The sequence below is a fragment of the Struthio camelus genome, chromosome 1 (assembly GCF_040807025.1).
Source record: "Struthio camelus isolate bStrCam1 chromosome 1, bStrCam1.hap1, whole genome shotgun sequence".
Taxonomy (NCBI): Eukaryota; Metazoa; Chordata; class Aves; order Struthioniformes; family Struthionidae; genus Struthio; species Struthio camelus.
Genome location: NC_090942.1, coordinates 212227717 through 212249815, shown reverse-complemented (window position 1 = coordinate 212249815; position 22099 = coordinate 212227717). Strand labels below are relative to the sequence as shown.

The following is a 22099-nucleotide window of genomic DNA, read 5'->3' as shown; positions in this document are numbered from 1 at the left end:
GCAAGGTGGCTGCTCACCCACCAGCAGCTCTGGGGAGCCCCTCCAGAGCACCTGGGGCGGCCACCAGTGTTTGGCCAGCGACAGGAGTGCCCCTCCGTCCCCAGGCTGGCGTGGGCTAAGGAAGGACATCCCGGGGCAGCAAGGGGGGCAGCGAAGGTGCTTCAGGGCCGCCAGGAGAGCGCTGCGCGTGCCCTGGGGCACGGAGAGGCAGCCCTTCCCAGGCGGGGGCAGCGCCTCCGTATGCAGGCTCCGAGCAGGCTGCTGGCGCAGCGGCTGCCCGGAGCAGCTCTGCTCTCACTGTCTCCTCAGCTCCGACCTCCAGCTGCGCAGGCCTTCAGGGCTGGCGGTGCAACGGGCACCCAGCTGCTCTTCTTCAGCTGGCCCATCCTGCTCGTTCTCCTCACAGCATGGCAGGTCCACCAGCTGGGCCTTTTCCTTTTGCTGCCAGAGAAAAAGTGACCCAAGCTGAGGCTTCCCCGGCAAGAGCAAGGAGGAAGAGGACAGCAAGAGCTCGGAGACGTTGGTTGGCGGGAGCCTCCCCCGGCTGGGGGTGTAGCTGGCCGAGGCTCTTTGCTGCCAGAGCACCGCTCCTGTGGCCGAGCATAGCAGCGGGGAGCTGCATCCTCAAGGCCGTGCACGTGGCTGTGCGAGCTGGGGCTGCATCGGGGAGCACACAGGCAGCCTGAGTGGGGAATGCTTATTTACCAGCTGCCTTTCGGCCTGCTGCCACTGCTGCTCCATCCTCTCTAGCAGCTGCTGGTCGATGAGGATGGTTTGCCCGAGTGCCTGAAGGAGGGAGAGAGAAAGAACCCAAGCCTGAGAGTGGCTGGAGCCAGAAGCTGCCGGGGCTTGCCTTTGCCTTTGCCTTGGTGCGTGCCGCGAGGCGTCGCGGTCGGAGCCCGCGGGGCCTGTGGAGCTGGAAATGAGAACAAGCGGGCGCAGACAGATTTTGCCCTGCAAGCCACTGCAGCTTCAGAGGCACCAGATGCCCTTTGCCTTCCGGGTGATGACAGCACGAGCCACCCTCTGCCCCCACAGCAGCACGTGAGGCCTGGCTGCCTGCTGCATGTGGCCAGAGAGCCCCGAGACCCGCGTGGCCGGGTGCGCGTGGAAGGGGAGCTGCGCCGAGGCACTAGCAAGGCCGAGCACAAACGAGAAGGCAGCTGTGGCAAGAGCTGCCTGTGGTCGCCGGGAGTAGGGAGGTGGCCAGCATGTCCTTGCTGCTGAGCAGAGGCCCTCTGCACTGTCTGGCTCAGGACTGTGCATGCCGGGGCGCACGCATGAGCAGCCTTGTGTGGGACTAGGGGCAAGAGCCTGTGTTGGGCGGCTCTGCTACCTGAAGGCGCAGCTTTTGCTCTTCATTGCCTTGCCGAGGGCCTTCCTCGGTGGCTGCCTCGTGCTGCAGCGCTGGCACGGATGCCTGTGAAACGAGAAAACACGTGTTGCTGCGAGTGACGACGACATGGCGAGACCAGGGAAGTACCTTCTCAAAGGTGGAGGAAGAGTGAGGAAAAGAGTCTTCTCAGCAAGACGGCCATGTGGAAGGGGTTGTTTCTAGGTGTCTTAGCCGTGCTTGCCTTGCACGCGTGCAAGCAGCAAAGCGCCGGCCTGGGCTGGGAGCTGGCAGGCGCAGGCGGCAAAGAGCCTGCTGGGAGGGAGACGGGAGGCCTGCAGAAGCTGGCAGGGCCAAGCCCGCTGCCGGGCAGCTGGAGTGGGAGCCCAGGGAGCAGGGCACCGGGGTTTGTGGGGTGAGCTCTGGGAGCTGCGCATCTGCACCAGCCTACCTCTGCAGAGCTGGTCTTCTTGAAGACGCTCGCCAAGGCTTGAAGGCCTTTGGCGAGCTCCATTTCTGGAAGGAAAAAGCCCAAGGTGAAAAGAGACACCGCAGCCCACAAGGGTTTGGGCCTGCTGATGGGGCGCCCTCTGACAAAACCCCCAAGGACAGCAAGAGCAGGCACAGACGTTCAGGCCTGCTCTTGCCAGCCCTCCTTGCCTCGGTGGACAGCCCTCCTTGCCTCGGTGGGGAGCTCTTCCACCCCCACGCAGGCAAGGACAAAGCCGCGGGCAGAAAGGCCTTTGTCCCGCGTCCTGCGCACCAGGTGAGCCAGAGAGCCTGGTGTCAACTGCCCAGGCGGGCTGCCAGCCTGGGGCTCAGGCCAGGGGGCACCCGCCAACCCTCTGTTCCCTCTCCACATGCACAGTGAGGTCGGAAAGCTCTTCCCTTCCAACAAAAGACCCTGCCTTCCCTTCACGCTTGGCTCTGCGGCCGTCAGCGGGAGCCCAGTCCCGCTGTGCACCAGACCTCACCCTCCAGCCCTGGCGGCCTACCCAGGGCGATGGCTTGGTCCATGTAGGCGGCCAGGTCCTTGACGTATTTGCAGATGTATCGGACGGCCGCCTCTATGTCCTCGTCGCAGCTTGGCTCCGAGGCACAGCCTTCTGCTGCAGGGGGTTGCTCTGTGACAGGGGGGCGAGGAGGAAGATGGGAGGAGAGGAGAGCCCAACTGAACGGTGCTCCTGCCAAGCACAGCCGTTGCCTCCCCTACGCGCTGCAAATGCCGTGGAGTTTCCCAAAGCACCAGAGGAGCCAGGAAAACAGCAGCAGCAGCAGCAGGGCAGGATGGCCTTGCTGAGTCCCAGCAGGGCTTCCCGTTCCTGACCCGTCTGCCCATGGCCTGCCTTGCAGGCAGCCCCCAGATCCCTGCTTGCGCATCTGCCCCAGCAGGCCCCAGATCCCTCCTGGGATCAGCGGGTGCTGGCGCCCTGCAGGCACTGCCCGCTGCCAGCAGCAGCCTGGGTCATGTCTGTTGGGGCTCTTCTCCTGGGCATCTTTTGTCACCTCTGTCAACCCTGCTGCAGGAAACCGCTTCCCCAAGGCATCCTGGGCACCCCACACCCACGCTACCTCCCAAGGCCTTCTCACGGCTATGTCCAGGTTGTCCAGGAAGGGATGCCCTTTGCTGCCAGCTGCTTGGCTCAGCCCAGCACCCCTGCATGCCCATGTCGTGCCAGCCTTGTTGCATGGGCACCCAGGCAACTCGGGGCTTACCCGTCTCGCCGGTGTCTTCCCCACAAGGCATGCCCCTTTCCTCAGGGCTGGGCACCCCTGCGTCGAGGCTCTCCTCGGCCTTTGTGGGCACCCCTGCGTCGAGGCTCTCCTCGGCCTTTGTGGACAAGGGCGGGAAAGACAAGGGCTCAGAGAGGAAGGAGAGAAGGTGTGGAGGCGATGGATCTCGAGGGAGGCTGGGGGCTCTGGCAGGCAGAGCCAGATGGCAAGCCAGGGCTGCTGGGGCTGTTGCGGCGGTGCTTGCAGCTTCCCGGGCGCAGCCCCTGCTCCAACAGGAGGCGTTTGGGACGTGCATGGAAGGCAGCCTTTCCACAGCTGCTCCTCCCAACTGCTGCCCAGGCGCTCTCTGCCTTTGGGACTGAGCTGCCTGCTGCCTTTCTCCTCTGCTGGCCAACGGCAGGAGGGCGAGCAGGCAGCAGGCCAAGGCTGGGTGCAGCCGGGCCGGGCCGGGAGGGGAGCGGGGACCCTGTGCCCTGGGCTTGGGGGCTCTGCCGCTTGCCAAGGCGGGCACGGGTGTCGCCGCAGGGGCCAGCTGAGACCTGTGTGACGGGGGCTGCCCTCACTCACCAGGTGTTGGCCGCTGACTGGGCCGGAGGCACTGGTGCTGCTCTCCCCTTGCTCGTCCACAAGGCCCGTGGGCACGCTGCAGCGACGGGAAGGGCAAGGCAGTGAGCAGAAGGGTGCAGATGACAGACTCAGGCCTCCTCCAAAGTGCAGCCGGCTGGTGTGCCGGGCACAGCCCTGGGGCCACCACAGTTTGCCTCGCACTCCCGACTGCCGGGGGGCTCAGGCCAGCTTCTCCTGGCCTTGTGGGCAGTGCGGGTGGAGGAGGAGAGCTGAGCTGAGGCTCAGCCCTGAGGAGGGCCAGGAGAGGCAGCTCGAGGAGAGCTCGAGCAGGCTGTGATGTGCCTCGCCTGGATGGGGGTCCAGTGCAGCGCGTGTGCTTTGGGCAGGGCCATGCGGGGAGGATGTGTGTGCCGGCTGGCTGGCTGGCCAGCCCGAGGGCATGCTGGGGTCCACTGAGGAACAGGGGGAACGATCTGTAGGAGAGAGCTGGACAGAAATGGCTTACATGGCAGCAAGGGTCTCCATGGGCTTCTGGGCCTTCTTGCCTTTCTTCTTGCTGGAGCAAGACTGGCTGGCTGGCAACGGAAGGAGTGCAAAACCCCCAGGTATGAGCGCCGGTGCCTGGCTGCCCCGGCAGGAGCACTGAGGGTCTCAGGGCTGCTGTGGGCAGGGGCCCTCCATCCCTGCCTGGGCTCCCTGCTCCAAGAAGCCCCTCGGAGGGGCCTTGACTCAAGGCAGGCAGCGTACCTCCTGGGGAAGCCACCTGCCTGCCCTTAGGATGTTGCTCGAGGAGGCTGGGGCAGGCCGAGCGCCCCTCAGCCATCTCTCCCCGCTGGGCTGCCCTGCTCTGCCAAGGGAGGGATCCCCAGCGGCATGTGGAGAGCTGCTGGCTCTGAGGACTTTCTTACCCGCAGAGCATCTGCCCAGCTGCCAGAGACGAGAAGACAGGCCCCTCAGCCAGGTCTTCCTTGCCTTCCGAGCTGGCCACGCGCGGGGCAGGCCGTGCTCGTCAGGCTGGCTGGGCTCCCCCCAGAGCAGCGCAGAAGAGGACGAGGGAGCTGCTGCGCCCGAAAGCGCCGCAGCAGCCTCGCGGCTCTCGCAGTCCAGCTCCTCGCGCCAGTGCCTCTCGGGGAGCTGGAATCGGACTCTCTTGGGGGGGTTGTTTGTCCTCCCGTCCTTACGCAGCATGGCTGCGACGACGATGACTCAGAGCCCACAGGCTCTGAGTCGGCGATGCCAAAGGGAAAACACAAGTGGTGAAAGTGCTGCTCCAGGTCCCAAGGTGCAACCGCAGAGCAGGCCCTCTCACCACCTCCCACCTCCTCGGTTGCCCAAGGAGTGCAGCACCACACCAGCAGCTCCTGGCAACGTGATCAAGGCCACTGTGACCCGTGAGCGGCAGCGCTGAGGCGTGAGGGAGCAAAGGCTGCTGGGAAACTCCAGAACCACCCAACTGGCTTTGATATGCAAATATGCCAGGGACACGCGCCCAAGCGCCGATGGTGGGAACACGCGGGAGGCTCTCTCGGAGCAAAGCTGAATGCATTGCCGTAGCGCAGCCCATGGCAGATGGCTGGGGAGCTGGTCTGCCAGGGCGGCAAGGTACTCTCTCCTTGCCCAGGCCCCGCAGGCTTGCTGAGCGCAAGTCTTCCTGCCTCAGCTGCTCCCTGATGGCCTCTGCACAGCAAAGCCCTGCAGCAGTGCTGGGAAGGGCACCTGACCCTGCCTTGGGCTCCCCGTGGCCTCTCCTCACCTTCTCCCTAGACCTCACGTCCCTCAGAGCTCCCTGCTCTGAGCACATCTTCGTTGCCCTGTGCAGCGCTCTGCCTAACAGTGTCTCGAGGCTCCAAGAGGTTCCTTCGGAAGGTGGCTTGCAAGTTACACGAACGAGAAGCATCCTTTTTACAACAGCGTGCTGTGAGGGAGAAACAGTGTCTTGTCCTTGTACAAGCACGTTGATCATTAGAAGAAATATCTTTCTACGCACACCACTTTCCCCTCTGAAAGTAAAGATCCTGTCTTTATCTTCTGTCAGGCTATTTGACAACGGCTGCAGTTTAACAGAAAAACGTACCGTCTATGAATTTGACAGTTAACGGAGAAAACCAACAACATCCTTGTGAAGAAGGTAAACCAAACCAAACAGACTTTGAAATGACTCCTTTCTGACACCTTTGCTAAAGGTCTTTGCCCAGCATGTGCCTGCAGCCTTAGAAGACAGACTCCCCTTAAGATCTTAATGAAGCAGTGAATTAGCTATTTGTCTCCAGTCTCTCTAACAAAATAGGTGTAATTTGAGTAGCAACATAAAGAAGCAAAGCACATTAAAATCTTATTCCCTTTGATTCAATGCAGTCCATACAAGTGACACGCACTGTTTCTTTAACACAGATAGCTCAAAAAAGGCAGCCGCTTGTCTAGTGCATAGGTTATTATTCTAATGGCTTTGACAGCTCTTACTGTTTACCTTCATTAAGAGTACCAAACTGCGTCCCAAAACCTGAAGTGAGCATACTGCTCTGGGAATTGCTAACTGAGTTGTACCCTAGGAATTCCAAAGGCTTGATCATTGCTACAGAAGTCCTCGGGAAGCGTGAGCCTCCTTTAAGTTCACTTCGGCAGAATGCTGGCAGACCAAGTAGCAACAGTCACATTCAGCGAGAGCCACAGACAGCAACACGACGGGCAACCGCCTACCTTTGGGGGAGAAGGCAAAACAACGCAAAAGCATGGCTGCTGCTCCTCGCTGTGTTTAGTGCGTCTCTGACGTGCTGGGGGCTTAGCTGATAAATTCTTCTGGCTTCTTCCTGGAAAAGCTCCATCTTGGCAATTGACATCTTGGCACTTCTTTGTTTTGAGGCGGCGGGGGAGAGAAAAGGCAAAGAAGCAGCAGGTCTAGCTCTTCTAGCAGGTCCAATAGCAGTTGTTTCCTCGCTGTCAACACACTATTCCGTGTTGAAAGTCTCGTGTGGAGAAGTATTTGGAAAAACAGCAAGGACGCTTCAGGAGGGCCGCGGTAAGAGAGAGCTGGAAACCATCAACTAAGAGAAAGTAGGAGGCAACGTCTTGCCCTTTCCTGGCTCAACTCCTTAGTTCTTCAAGCAGCATTCCTTGCACAGTTGCAGGGTTCCAGCCCCTGCATCTTATTTAGAAGGGTAGGAAGCTGATAATGCAATTCAGCCTGAAGTCTAGGGCTTACGGAGCAGAAGTCATGGGTGTAGTTCTCCCGGGAAGCTGGAAGTACCACCACATTTTCCAGTGCTAACCCTGAACACTCTGGGCAGTACGGTATCTTTGGGTCAAATTGCTACTCTTTAGAGTTTTGAACTGTAACGGTACCAAAATTGCAAACAAGTACAAAGTTCGTTGTTCTGGCCAAATCCATGTCCTTTTCCATACCTGCATCCTACCCTGAATTTACTCCTCCGGAAAACTCAAGTCCCAAAAGAATGACCTTTTCTATAAAAGATATGACTCTGTTGTTTACATTCCCATCTGAAAAAGCATCTGAAAGGCTTTTGGAAGCTTCACACAGAATTAGCAGTTTCAGGCAGTACTTCTTCAAAAAGCTTGTAAAATGTTAGACACTCTCTGCATCGAGTAACGCGACACACACATCGTACTGAATGCAGTGCCACCAAATTAAGCCATGCCACAGAAGTGGAGATTTAAGGCAAACCATCGTTTACAGAAAAGCATCGTACAGAGTAGGCTTCGTATACTGCTCTCCATTTCCTTCAGTGGCCTCTCTGATCTAGCGAGCCTGAAATCATTTAGTTCTTCTTGATGCTGCAGTGCTCTTGAAGGGGTCAAATTCCTCCTGCAATTTGCAAATAGATATGCATTACTCAAACCGTCATGCATTCCGAGCCACAGAGAGGGAGCTCCTCTTTAGATTAGCAAAATGTTGTCATTAGGGGCAGAACATACTTCAGATGAAGTCATATTCATCTACACCTCATGAGGTAATAAGAAATGCAAGAATCAAGGTACTGTTTTTGTACATTCAGGAAGACATGCAGCTTTGTATTTCAGGTACCAACAGACAGTAGAGTGGGCAGAAGGAAGAAACATTTCACATAATCTGCCAACGTCTGACATCCCTAAGGCCGGGATCCCGGCCACACAGGACAACCGCAGAGTCCATGACAACAGGCAGCAGAGTGCTTACAGCAGAGCCTGTATTGTAGTCAGTGTAAAGCTGGGAATAAAGGACATGCTACCCGTTTACTGATTGCAGAGTAAACTCTTCCCGGCAGTTCCCATACATACGGGAAGAACAGGCAGCTGAATTGTTGAGGGCACAGGGGTTTGTTTGGTGTGTTGGTTTTCTAAAGGATTCACACGATTTGGAGCGATTAAGAGCCCAGGAAATAAGTCAAAGGACATAGCCAAGCACGCGGACAGACTGCCCATAGCATGCAGTAGCCTCCCCTGTTCCACACTTCTCAGGAACGACAACGAGACATCCAGAAGTGAGGGGAAAAAACAGATTGGCTATCTGCTTGAGGTCCCTTCTAGCCTTACGTATGTGTGACAATCCTGCACCTGTTTTTATTAAAAATTGCTTGCCCTAATGTAGTGCTGTTAGTAAAAAGACCACACCAGTTTATTCTGAGGTGCTTTCTTCAAGCAGCTGTAAAACAGTAAACGAAAGACACGGACAAGAACTAGACAGAGAGAAGACCACTGTATCCCCTACCTCCTCTGAGTCGAATTCAACTCCTCGAGATGCTTGGCTTTGTGAAGCCCTTTTACTAAGTGAAGATGTAGTGGGCAACCTTGCAACGTACACAAAGAGGAGAAGGGAGGGGGAGAAAAAGTTACCAAGTGCAGTTCTCAAATATGAGACATTCCAGCAGCTTTAACTCCGATCTGCTCCATCAGTACAGAGCTTAAGAATGAATGGAAATCGCAGTGTGCAGAGGGAGCCAGTTTTACACATACTGATGAAGTGTGAAACTCTGCCCTAGCTTCTCTCAGTCAACACATCAGCTTCCTGTCACATGGAGATCATGCACATCAGTAGGTAACCAAAGGTCCTCTAAGTTCTCTAAACACTGCTCCGAATTTTTTGAAAATCTGTTTGTCCAAAGAGTGACCCCCAGCCCCAGATTCTACTGCTTCGCAATCAGAAGTAACGCAGTCATGGCAGACTTCTGAACAAAAGACACGTACCAACCTGTGATTTCCTCTGGAAGAAGGAACAACTGGAATTCCTTCTACGTCGGAGTCCTCATCTCTAACATCCTGAAAAAACAGAAAAGAGGCAGGCCTTTTATAAAGTTTGTAGACCAAATTTTTCATTCTCCCAGAGATACAGCACATAAAGTTTGAGGAGAGTGCCTTTCCTGGGGGAGGGGAGAAGGGGACCCAAATTGAATACCTACTTAGCTGTAGCACACACTTGAGGGGGCTCCAGGCTGGAACTGTACAGTGTGCAGCTCCAGCAGAAGTGTGGCTCTCGACCTTGCAAATCCCCAAAGGAGCACGCAGGCCTATAGCTCTGCACGTCTTAGACTACGGACTCTTCACAAGTACAACGCGGTCTTTGTATTTTTCTGAGAGACCCACTACCAAAACCAAAAAAACCCCAACAACAAAGAACGAACGTGCAGACCCTTGCTGCTGCAACCAGCAGCTTGGGAACTTGGGCTGGTTTACGCTGAAGTTTTGACCAGCTACTTGTTTCCAGATCACAAGGTAGCAGAAGGCAGCTCTGCAGCTGTACTCCTGCCAGATGCTTCTCACCTCTGAGTAAGACTTAGATGAATTCCAGGAGGGCTGTGGTTGCAACGACCTAAAGGCGAGAGTAAAACAAAGGCAGTATTTTTAAGGGGCTCGTGTGACAACATGCAAACAATGTCATGTAGATCTTGTCACACCAAAACCTGCTGAGCAGGCATGTCTTCTGTAGAGGACTGAAAACGCACACCCACGCACACGTGCACGCACACAAACCCCCCCCCCCCCCCACACACAAAGCAAGACAAGCCAAGGTCCTTGGCCGATAAAAGAGAAATTAAGCCCTTCCGAGAACCTGGCGGCTCCAAGGATCTGACCTCCGCAGGCATTAGCAAGTGCTTGCCCGTCTGACTACCAAACCCACAGAAACTTTGGGTTGGATGAAGAGAGACTAGGAATGGAATTGATTGTCCTGTACGTCTCACATTTAATGGACACAGTGATGCACTGGGTAAGCCCGATGATGTCTAGGCAGTATTTTAGGTCACTGGCTGAGGCTTTTGCATGTTAATTTTGCAGTATCTGTCAAAGAAAAAGAATAGCTATACCCTAGTGCCACAGGAGGTAAAATAAATGTGCCAGGAACATCGACCTGGAACGGGCAGTGGGCAACATCTTCCTGCATACTGTACCCAGTTGCTTCAGGAAGAAGAAGAAGGCGACTTAATAAGCTCTACTCGATGCAGAACGGTGGCAGCCGTTAAAAAGTAGACATGACAGACATGACAGACAGCAGTCAAACTGCTAAACACAGGCTAACACACTCTTTACATCAGGGCAGAGCGCTTTGACCAGTGCTTTGATAAGACCTCAACCTAGATGCCACGGCAGCAGAAGACCTGTGGTATGACAACAGGAGAGCAACAGAGTTCCAGTACGTTGCACATACCATTCCCCTTCCTTTACCGCAACAGGAAGACGGTCTGTAGCTATGAGGATGCTCCAAATGAGGCCACAGCAGGCAGTGCCTTTGCCTAAGATTAATGGAAGCAGGAGCAAGATTCTGAGGGAGAAGATAACTTAATAATTGTTGTCTCCTAGAGAATATTACAGGTCCGTCCAAAAACGAATTCCTTGTTGTCAATCAAGAGGAACCTGAGGGGCGTAATGCCTCAGCAGCCAGCATCCCTTGACCTCTGCATCACACACCAGTGATGCTGGCCAAGCCAGTCTTGATGCTTGTGAAGCTGTGAGTATGAGAGTGGGAGTGGGGAGAATCCGCTTGCTTCGAAAGTCAAACGAAACAAAATGATCTTCCCTTTCCGTAATGTCTCCCACTGAGCCCTGATGCATTATATCCCTGTAGGGAAAAGAAAAGCCTCCCGACAGCATGATGCTGACGGTGCTGCAGAGTAACCAGTCCCTTTTCACACCAAAGTCCTCTCACAGACTGTCCTTCTTGCTAATCTGTCTTTCCAAGGCGAATTACTCAACCACCGCTCTGATGGTTGCACATCCCTGCACAATATGTAAGGAACAAGAAGTCAAGCTCCACCAAGCAGACAAATATACACACAGAAGGCAAAATGGAAGAAGATGATCTCTGCCCCGTGCACATACCGCCGCATTCCCTCGTCACTCCGACCAGCTTTTCGCATGCACCAAGATGGCATCTGAAGGCGGTGTAAATAACCTTATTTACATTTTAAAGGAATGCCTCTGATCAGCAGCCCAGCTGAGGTAGGATGCAAACATCCCCACAAAGTCCGGATGCCCACTTTAAATTGCCTAGGGTGTTATGTTGTTGCAATAGCTGTATACTGCGCTGCCTGGGCTCAAAGCACAGCCCCCACTGATTTCAGCAGCGCTGCTGGACGCAAACTCTTCCTCCAGAATCCCCAGTCAGACAGGAAGCAAATGAAGAATACATAATTAGCAAACGCTCCTCAGACGTTTCCCTGTAGCGCATTAGGTACATTACAGCACAGCGTGTGAAATACAGGCAGGGAAACAAATCAGCTGGCAAGGGCACCGCTTCAACTGCTTTCACCGTGAGCTTGTCCTTCTCCTGCCTTGTTGTGTCCTGCTTGCTCTAAAACTCTGCCTTGTACTGGGCCCCTTCAGCTCAGTCCTCGATGAGAGCATTCAGGAACTCCGTCCGATGCACCTCCTCTTCTCTTTGTAGCAGGTCCATCTCTCTGGTCGCCTGCACTTCACTGGACTTGTCATTCTTCCTCTCTGCCTGGATCCGGTGGGGCATGGGGCGGAACTGGGAGGAGAGAGGTTTTCTGCGGTCAGCGCTGGGGGACAGGATCCAGGGTTATGCCTGCGGGAGCCCTGCTCCGAGCTAGCTGGAGCAAGCACGTGGGTGCCTGGACCTCCGAGGGTTTTGTGTATTGGCGTTCTGGCAAGATTCTCCATATGTGCTTACTCAGAGGATGATAACTGCACCCAAAGACAGAGCATATTCCCTTAGATGGCAAAAGGCTCCCTTCAGCTTCAGAAAGAACATCCTACCTGAGTCCACACCAGAATCCCTTAGTCCCACACAAAGCTAAATACGAGACTCCCGTCCCAGAAGCTCTTCTAGGCGTCACATGGGCACATGCTTGAGAGCAACTGCACCACGTGTACTGGAAGGGAAAGAAAGGAAGGAAGGAAGAAACGGAAGCAGAAACAAAGAAAGGACTTAAAGCACAGAGAGATGCATCCAGAATGCAAAGGAAGATCTATTCCTCACCGCTGTGATGGACTTGAGAGCAGCAGAGTCGTATTTTGGAAATTCCTTGCATTAGTTTTCTGAGTGGGAGTGACCGAGGCGTGAGCTCACTCAGCCCTTCGCAGCCAGCAGGTGATGCCGACATGAGAGACCCCACTGGAGTGCTCATCTGGCTGGCGCCATGAGCACCGCATGTTCCTTCACAGGAGCGAAAATGCTCTGAAGGATCACAGTAGAAGATCACATTACGAGTAAAACTCTGTTGTTGTTAATTCAAGGTTTTTATTAATAAGTACAAAACAACAAGTATGCCATCATCACCGTGGTTAGGCTCAAAATTCACAACCTCTGTGACAAGGGTAAGGTGGGACGATGACAGCATAGGCTCCAGATATCTCCTTTCCTCGTGTCACCACTTTTCCATGTGTCCTGTCTCTGTGTCCCAATCCCCATCCTGCTGCCTGCCCCTGTCATACACTCCCTCCCTCTCTGAGAGAGAGCTTTCTCTTCAGCTCTCTCAGCCCTCCCCTTTACTGCCACCGAGTGAGCACTTGCTCCTGTAAACTGCATGTAAGCACGGACAGTTTTTCTTTGGACAGATGGACCCAAACGCAGCCGCTATGTTGTTGCTTCAGCCCTTGCACATATATGGACACGCACCTTTTCCCTTCCCTTGGGGAAACACTGACGTACCCAAGAGAGAAGTTAAAAGGGTTCAAAAGTGGCGAGGATGGCTGCAGGGTTACGAGGGACTCTGAAATTAAGTCAGAGCTGCATGATTACAAGGAAGGAAGAGGCGAGGGGAAACATGAGAGGATAATGTTCACAGGAAAGATTTTGGAAGGGACGGGCTAACTTCCCACGCTGCTGGAAGGGGCCTTTTCCAACACTCCTGCACCTCTCTTTCTTCCGGAGCAGAAATGGGCTTAGGTCCCGGCTTCTTTCACCTGCTTTCCTGTATCAACCTAAAACTGATATTGCTCACATGGGCTACATCTTGAGCACCTGAAACAAGGAATTGTTTTCATTTAGAGCAGTTTAAACTACATCCAAGGTTGGTGCGGCTCTAAAAATATCGCGCCGCTGCTTTTCTCTTCTAAGTGCACGGTAACAGTTTTGTTAGATAGTCCACGTTCCCAAAGACTAATTCGCTGCAAAAGAGTCAGGCTGTGCTGTCGTTAGCTTGGGGAGCGTGGATCGCGGGCCCTCCACGTTGGGGTCCTCCTGCTGACATATTGCAAATGGCAAGGGATTGACTGGGACTTGGCCTACAAGGTCAAAGCAGGTAGGAAGAAAGCTTTGCACCTGCGCAGCAGTCACACGAAATGCTCTGGCTCCTGGGTGCTTAATACAGAAGCAGTAACACGATCCTGAATTCAAGCTACTGACGCATACCGAGTTTAACGCTACTCGCAGCACCTGTGACAGAAAAAGCAAGGGGACACAGAAGAAGTGAGACATGCAGAGGTGTGGAAGGAGAGGCTAGCTGCAAGAAATGGCAGTTGCTGCATTCCCTTTTGTGTGTGAAAACCTTGCCAAGCCTTGGCACGATTTCACAAAGGTGCATTTATTGCAGGACATTGCAAAGAACACTTTCTCTTTTTTTCATCTACAGTCATTGAAAGACCAGGCGATTTTTCTCACTTGGTCGCTAGCTGCTACAAGTTGAACGTGGAAGTGGGCTCCCTCGTGTGCCGCTCCAACTCATTGCCACAGGATAGGGAAACTAGTTTCTTTCCATTGCAAGGCAAGATACAGCTTTTGGAATGTCCTTTCTTTTTCTCTGGCTCTATTTGAAGACAAGCCTTCTGAGTATTCATGGCCAGAAGATGGAAGAAAAATCCTGGGCGATACAGCATTGCCAACACTTGCTGTAGTCACAAGCCCAGGTTTGACCTCTGTGCAAAGAACAGGCCCCAGTTCTCTTGTTTTTCACGCAGATAACCTAGGGGCACAGATGCAGAGAAGCCCGTCCTGCAAAGAGAGCCAAAGGCCATTTGACAAACATAAGAAGAGTTCCTTCCTGCCAAGAGTTTGCTTCCTTCCCTTTTATTATCAGCCAGCATCAAAGATGTAACTCCTTCCCGTTACCTCTGCCAGAGCTGGGCTTGTTGGTTTTATCCGGCGTGCTGGCACTGCCACTAGTAGGAGTGCAGGACTCCCCGTCTTCGCACTGTTTTAGCTCTAGCCACACCTAGGTACAGTGCTTCTACTTTTTCCCAGGGCCACTATTTATCTCACAGTGACTGTCGGCTCCACTGAAGAGATGTCTGTCTTTGCTGGCTGGAGGCTGGAGGCTGATGGAAGGGCACGGGGGCCACGTAAGTTCTTCAAGTTGCCGTGTTGTGGCCAAGCTAGTCGGTAGGACGGGGCTGTGGAAGGAAGCCTCTGTTCTCTAGGGCCAGGAGATTCCCTGCATACGTTGAGCAAAGCCTTCAGCTCTGATCGGAAACTGTCATTGAGCCAGCAATAGAGGAAAGGGTTGTAGCAGGTGCTGCTCATTGCAAACCAGTGAAAGGCGAAGTACCAGGCACTGTTGGTGCACACGGTCTGGCTGGAGAGGAGGACAACGTAGCAATTTAAGGGAAACCAGCAGGCCGCAAAGAGGATGGCACCGAGCATCAGCATCTTGATAGTGGTCGCCGCCTTTTTGCAAAGGGCAAAGTACTGCTCAGGGGTGCCATCCCCCATGACATGGCGCAGCCCGAGTTTCTTGGCCACTGTCACGTAGGCAGCAGAGATGAGGACAAGCGGCAGGACCTAGAGCAAAATGAAGGTTGTTAAGCCTAGATACTCCCAGTAGAGGGCAGCTGGCTCGGGGAAATCTGGGAGACAGAGGCACCGCGCAACTTCCTCACTGCAATTGAAGGCGTGGGACAGCAGGTGAGAGGGCATATGCCAGGGCACCGCAGCAGGAGCAAATGAGAGAAAGAGGAGGAGGAGGGCTCATGTCATAAGACCCTGAGGCGGAGCCTTCAGTTATGCCAATGTGTCATAGCTATGGGTCCATAGTCAGGGGTCTCTGTCCCACTCTTACCAGCGTAAAAGGTGTGTTGAGAAGTGTCATCATGATGTCAGCTACGGCCAGCTTCACGATGAACAGGCTGGTGGCAGAGTGCATCCTTTGGTTGTGGATCGCAACGTGGCAGACCAGGACACTGCCGAAGAGCGAGAAGATGAGGCTACAGGAGTATGCCGCAATGAGCAGGGCTTTGGCTGTGAGATTCCGCAGTTGGGCTCCGTCTCGACTCCTGCCCACGAAGCTCTGCCAGTCAGCCAGGGTGTAGTCTTCCCAGGAAAAGACACTGGAAAAGTTTGGGAGTGCAAAAGGCTCTTCAAAACTTCTGTTAAGGGGTAACTTTCCCGATGTGGCAAAGGCATTAACTAAGGAGCCAGACAAAATGAAAAAGCATTTCTGAAAAGCTGCTCTGCTCTTCCGAGTCAGAAACATGGCATTTACGATGCAGTACAGCACACGGAGTCAACAGGAGACTTGCAGAGCAGTCGTTCACTTGCCTGCGCGCTAACGCTCTTCCTGGCTGTAAACGATGCCCAAAGGCCATTGGGGAAGGCAGGACGCAACGCACGTGCCCGACCACAGCGCTGCTCTGCTGTGCGCTCAGTATGTGCTTCTCTCTCTGCTTCTTGCTGCCTTTATACCCAGCTTCAGCAAGCTCCCGTCTTGCACAAGCTCTGAGCAAGGATCTCTGCCCATCGGGCTGCACAACATTTCTACTCTGACGTGTTCATTTCACGCGCGACTACCTTCCCCCAGGGCACTACTCCAAGGTCAACGCATCTGCTCGCTAGGAGAAAGACAAAGCCACTCTCTTCAGCCTTCAGCATCCTTTCATGCTGTGCACAGCCATTAGTGAGTTGCTGCAAATTCTGCGCTGTTTATCCACCAGCACTGGGTGGGGCAGCGGTGCTATCTTCAAAAGGAAATTCCCAATTCAAGTTCCGGCGTCGAGATCTGGCAGGCAAGCTTCGGCCTGGCCATAACAGCACAGCATCTACTAACTAGCAGACCAACAGGGCTATGGCAACAGATGGACAGCGAATAAGCAGCTGATTTGGAAGCTTTCCTCTCACTCCTCTAGCATGGCAAAGCTTTCTGTTGGCAGGGATTTTCTCCTGGCCAAGGGAATACAGATTGGATCCTCTTGGAATACAGATTGGATCCTAAGTGGTACGTTCTAGGTTTTGTACAAATACAGGTGTAGTCACAAACAGGTGTTTGTAAGGAAAGGAGGACTAGAAGGGACGGCCCCGACCAGCGAATCCAACATGCACAGCGACAAGCAGCTGCACGCTGGGCGTTGAGCACTGAGGAGACCTGCAGTGTGTTTCTTCTCCGGCAAGGCATGAGGAACTATCAGATCAAGAGCAGAAGACCAAGAGCCAAAATAGCATATACCACAGGATGCTGAGGGCCTTCACCGCAGGCTGGTGAAGGTAAGCGCAGGCTGCAGTCTCCTTCCCTGGAGAGATTCAAAACCCACCCGGACGCAATCCTGGGCAACGTGTTCTAGATGACCCTGCTTGAGCAGCGGGGTTGGCCTAGATGATCTCCAGAGGTCCCTTCCAACCTCGGCCATTCTGTCATCCTGTCATCCGGTCGTTCTGTCAAAGTCTGCTCACAACCTTTCTCAGCTCTCGCTTTTGCTGGAGGCACCCTGACGTGGTCTCCCTTTTAGCACAGGGGAGCAGAGTCTCTCATTCGAAACACATGCCATGGGCAGTTTCCCAAGCCCTCGCCGAGCTGAAAGGCTTCATGGCCACGGCCGGGCTCTGACAGGTCGCTGCAAGCTGTGCTTCCAGCTCTTGATAAACTCGCACAACCCCTCAGGGCAGCAAAAAGTGTTTCCTGCTCTCCGTATCTCCACTCCTCGGTTGGAAATGTCCTGTTCAAACGCTCTACGGTAGAGGCTTTCAATTCACTATGAGCAACCACATGGTGAGTACTGTATGGCTTTAACAGCTTGATCAAAGGCTGCTTTAAAAATGCTTTTCTGCAGTCAGTTGGTAATTTTGGAGGTTTGTGCCCCTGCTAACAATAGCTTTAAAAGCCCCAGACGTTTCAGAACCTGCTTTGCCTTGTAGACCTTTGACTCAGGCACGCTTGGATAATAGGTCTGTCTCCACGAGGCTGTACCGGAAGACCATGGCTGCATCTGGAAAACTGGTGCGTGTGCACCACGTCTGGAGGGGAGGAAAGCTTAGCGTGCTTTTTGGGTCAGCCTGGCAGGAAATCTCCTCAGTGCTGCAGGCTGCAGGAGCTGCCATTTGCTCTGCAAGCTGAGAGAAGGGAGAGAAGGAAAGGAGAAGAGCTCAGAGGGCAGGACGAGCTCTCTGCCCACTCCCCCTGTGCTCCCTGTGCTGCTGGCCAGCACTGTGCAACGCAATCAGTTGGGGATGTCCGCCGGGCACTGCCAGGACAGGACAGCCCTGCCTGCCAGAAGAGCTCCAGCACAAAGGACCCGACTCTTTCTGCCGGCTGTCCTACATGCCAGCTGAGCATGGGTGGGAATGTCAAGTGAGGCCCTTTTGCCCTGGGCTCTGCCTGGGCCGCAACAGCTGCCAGGCAGGCGACACTTGCAAGGTGGCTGCTCACCCACCAGCAGCTCTGGGGAGCCCCTCCAGAGCACCTGGGGCGGCCACCAGTGTTTGGCCAGCGACAGGAGTGCCCCTCCGTCCCCAGGCTGGCGTGGGCTAAGGAAGGACATCCCGGGGCAGCAAGGGGGGCAGCGAAGGTGCTTCAGGGCCGCCAGGAGAGCGCTGCGCGTGCCCTGGGGCACGGAGAGGCAGCCCTTCCCAGGCGGGGGCAGCGCCTCCGTATGCAGGCTCCGAGCAGGCTGCTGGCGCAGCGGCTGCCCGGAGCAGCTCTGCTCTCACCGTCTCCTCAGCTCCGACCTCCAGCTGCGCAGGCCTTCAGGGCTGGCGGTGCAACGGGCACCCAGCTGCTCTTCTTCAGCTGGCCCATCCTGCTCGTTCTCCTCACAGCATGGCAGGTCCACCAGCTGGGCCTTTTCCTTTTGCTGCCAGAGAAAAAGTGACCCAAGCTGAGGCTTCCCCGGCAAGAGCAAGGAGGAAGAGGACAGCAAGAGCTCGGAGACGTTGGTTGGCGGGAGCCTCCCCCGGCTGGGGGTGTAGCTGGCCGAGGCTCTTTGCTGCCAGAGCACCGCTCCTGTGGCCGAGCATAGCAGCGGGGAGCTGCATCCTCAAGGCCGTGCACGTGGCTGTGCGAGCTGGGGCTGCATCGGGGAGCACACAGGCAGCCTGAGTGGGGAATGCTTATTTACCAGCTGCCTTTCGGCCTGCTGCCACTGCTGCTCCATCCTCTCTAGCAGCTGCTGGTCGATGAGGATGGTTTGCCCGAGTGCCTGAAGGAGGGAGAGAGAAAGAACCCAAGCCTGAGAGTGGCTGGAGCCAGAAGCTGCCGGGGCTTGCCTTTGCCTTTGCCTTTGCCTTGGTGCGTGCCGCGAGGCGTCGCGGTCGGAGCCCGCGGGGCCTGTGGAGCTGGAAATGAGAACAAGCGGGCGCAGACAGATTTTGCCCTGCAAGCCACTGCAGCTTCAGAGGCACCAGATGCCCTTTGCCTTCCGGGTGATGACAGCACGAGCCACCCTCTGCCCCCACAGCAGCACGTGAGGCCTGGCTGCCTGCTGCATGCGGCCAGAGAGCCCCGAGACCCGCGTGGCCGGGTGCGCGTGGAAGGGGAGCTGCGCCGAGGCACTAGCAAGGCCGAGCACAAACGAGAAGGCAGCTGTGGCAAGAGCTGCCTGTGGTCGCCGGGAGTAGGGAGGTGGCCAGCATGTCCTTGCTGCTGAGCAGAGGCCCTCTGCACTGTCTGGCTCAGGACTGTGCATGCCGGGGCGCACGCATGAGCAGCCTTGTGTGGGACTAGGGGCAAGAGCCTGTGTTGGGCGGCTCTGCTACCTGAAGGCGCAGCTTTTGCTCTTCATTGCCTTGCCGAGGGCCTTCCTCGGTGGCTGCCTCGTGCTGCAGCGCTGGCAAAGGAGTCGCCGGGGCTGGCACGGATGCCTGTGAAACGAGAAAACACGTGTTGCTGCGAGTGACGACGACATGGCGAGACCAGGGAAGTACCTTCTCAAAGGTGGAGGAAGAGTGAGGAAAAGAGTCTTCTCAGCAAGACGGCCATGTGGAAGGGGTTGTTTCTAGGTGTCTTAGCCGTGCTTGCCTTGCACGCGTGCAAGCAGCAAAGCGCCGGCCTGGGCTGGGAGCTGGCAGGCGCAGGCGGCAAAGAGCCTGCTGGGAGGGAGACGGGAGGCCTGCAGAAGCTGTCAGGGCCAAGCCCGCTGCCGGGCAGCTGGAGTGGGAGCCCAGGGAGCAGGGCACCGGGGTTTGTGGGGTGAGCTCTGGGAGCTGCGCATCTGCACCAGCTTACCTCTGCAGAGCTGGTCTTCTTGAAGACGCTCGCCAAGGCTTGAAGGCCTTTGGCGAGCTCCATTTCTGGAAGGAAAAAGCCCAAGGTGAAAAGAGACACCGCAGCCCACAAGGGTTTGGGCCTGCTGATGGGGCGCCCTCTGACAAAACCCCCAAGGACAGCAAGAGCAGGCACAGACGTTCAGGCCTGCTCTTGCCAGCCCTCCTTGCCTCGGTGGACAGCCCTCCTTGCCTCGGTGGGGAGCTCTTCCACCCCCACGCAGGCAAGGACAAAGCCGCGGGCAGAAAGGCCTTTGTCCCGCGTCCTGCGCACCAGGTGAGCCAGAGAGCCTGGTGTCAACTGCCCAGGCGGGCTGCCAGCCTGGGGCTCAGGCCAGGGGGCACCCGCCAACCCTCTGTTCCCTCTCCACGTGCACAGTGAGGTCGGAAAGCTCTTCCCTTCCAACAAAAGACCCTGCCTTCCCTTCACGCTTGGCTCTGTGGCCGTCAGCGGGAGCCCAGTCCCGCTGTGCACCAGACCTCACCCTCCAGCCCTGGCGGCCTACCCAGGGCGATGGCTTGGTCCATGTAGGCGGCCAGGTCCTTGACGTATTTGCAGATGTATCGGACGGCCGCCTCTATGTCCTCGTCGCAGCTTGGCTCCGAGGCACAGCCTTCTGCTGCAGGGGGTTGCTCTGTGACAGGGGGGCGAGGAGGAAGATGGGAGGAGAGGAGAGCCCAACTGAACGGTGCTCCTGCCAAGCACAGCCGTTGCCTCCCCTACGCGCTGCAAATGCCGTGGAGTTTCCCAAAGCACCAGAGGAGCCAGGAAAACAGCAGCAGCAGCAGCAGGGCAGGATGGCCTTGCTGAGTCCCGGCAGGGCTTCCCGTTCCTGACCCGTCTGCCCATGGCCTGCCTTGCAGGCAGCCCCCAGATCCCTGCTTGCGCATCTGCCCCAGCAGGCCCCAGATCCCTCCTGGGATCAGCGGGTGCTGGCGCCCTGCAGGCACTGCCCGCTGCCAGCAGCAGCCTGGGTCATGTCTGTTGGGGCTCTTCTCCTGGGCATCTTTTGTCACCTCTGTCAACCCTGCTGCAGGAAACCGCTTCCCCAAGGCATCCTGGGCACCCCACACCCACGCTACCTCCCAAGGCCTTCTCACGGCTATGTCCAGGTTGTCCAGGAAGGGATGCCCTTTGCTGCCAGCTGCTTGGCTCAGCCCAGCACCCCTGCATGCCCATGTCGTGCCAGCCTTGTTGCATGGGCACCCAGGCAGCTCGGGGCTTACCCGTCTCGCCGGTGTCTTCCCCACAAGGCATGCCCCTTTCCTCAGGGCTGGGCACCCCTGCGTCGAGGCTCTCCTCGGCCTTTGTGGGCACCCCTGCGTCGAGGCTCTCCTCGGCCTTTGTGGACAAGGGCGGGAAAGACAAGGGCTCAGAGAGGAAGGAGAGAAGGTGTGGAGGCGATGGATCTCGAGGGAGGCTGGGGGCTCTGGCAGGCAGAGCCAGATGGCAAGCCAGGGCTGCTGGGGCTGTTGCGGCGGTGCTTGCAGCTTCCCGGGTGCAGCCCCTGCTCCAACAGGAGGCGTTTGGGACGTGCATGGAAGGCAGCCTTTCCACAGCTGCTCCTCCCAACTGCTGCCCAGGCGCTCTCTGCCTTTGGGACTGAGCTGCCTGCTGCCTTTCTCCTCTGCTGGCCAACGGCAGGAGGGCGAGCAGGCAGCAGGCCAAGGCTGGGTGCAGCCGGGCCGGGCCGGGAGGGGAGCGGGGACCCTGTGCCCTGGGCTTGGGGGCTCTGCCGCTTGCCAAGGCGGGCACGGGTGTCGCCGCAGGGGCCAGCTGAGACCTGTGTGACGGGGGCTGCCCTCACTCACCAGGTGTTGGCCGCTGACTGGGCCGGAGGCACTGGTGCTGCTCTCCCCTTGCTCGTCCACAAGGCCCGTGGGCACGCTGCAGCGACGGGAAGGGCAAGGCAGTGAGCAGAAGGGTGCAGATGACAGACTCAGGCCTCCTCCAAAGTGCAGCCGGCTGGTGTGCCGGGCACAGCCCTGGGGCCACCACAGTTTGCCTCGCACTCCCGACTGCCGGGGGGCTCAGGCCAGCTTCTCCTGGCCTTGTGGGCAGTGCGGGTGGAGGAGGAGAGCTGAGCTGAGGCTCAGCCCTGAGGAGGGCCAGGAGAGGCAGCTCGAGGAGAGCTCGAGCAGGCTGTGATGTGCCTCGCCTGGATGGGGGCCCAGTGCAGCGCGTGTGCTTTGGGCAGGGCCATGCGGGGAGGATGTGTGTGCCGGCTGGCTGGCTGGCCGGCCCGAGGGCATGCTGGGGTCCACTGAGGAACAGGGGGAACGATCTGTAGGAGAGAGCTGGACAGAAATGGCTTACATGGCAGCAAGGGTCTCCATGGGCTTCTGGGCCTTCTTGCCTTTCTTCTTGCTGGAGCAAGACTGGCTGGCTGGCAACGGAAGGAGTGCAAAACCCCCAGGTATGAGCGCCGGTGCCTGGCTGCCCCGGCAGGAGCACTGAGGGTCTCAGGGCTGCTGTGGGCAGGGGCCCTCCATCCCTGCCTGGGCTCCCTGCTCCAAGAAGCCCCTCGGAGGGGCCTTGACTCAAGGCAGGCAGCGTACCTCCTGGGGAAGCCACCTGCCTGCCCTTAGGATGTTGCTCGAGGAGGCTGGGGCAG

General features: G+C 56.5%; 1 long non-coding RNA gene and 1 pseudogene across 2 annotated transcripts; both read right to left on the bottom strand.

Moving 5' to 3' along the window:
* Positions 1 to 5346: 5346 nt before the first annotated feature.
* On the bottom strand, positions 5347 to 9434 carry LOC138065621 (uncharacterized). Of its 2 annotated transcripts, none has more exons than XR_011138720.1 (3): positions 8813 to 9434; positions 8337 to 8415; positions 5347 to 7454 (listed from the first exon to the last, which is right to left on the bottom strand). It is a non-coding gene; the product is annotated as an uncharacterized lncRNA (long non-coding RNA). The 2 variants fall into 2 exon arrangements; XR_011138719.1 differs by having other exon boundaries at positions 8817 to 9434.
* A 4489-nt stretch (positions 9435 to 13923) lies between these two features.
* On the bottom strand, positions 13924 to 14936 carry LOC138065620 (G-protein coupled receptor 83-like; annotated as a pseudogene).
* Positions 14937 to 22099: the final 7163 nt, after the last annotated feature.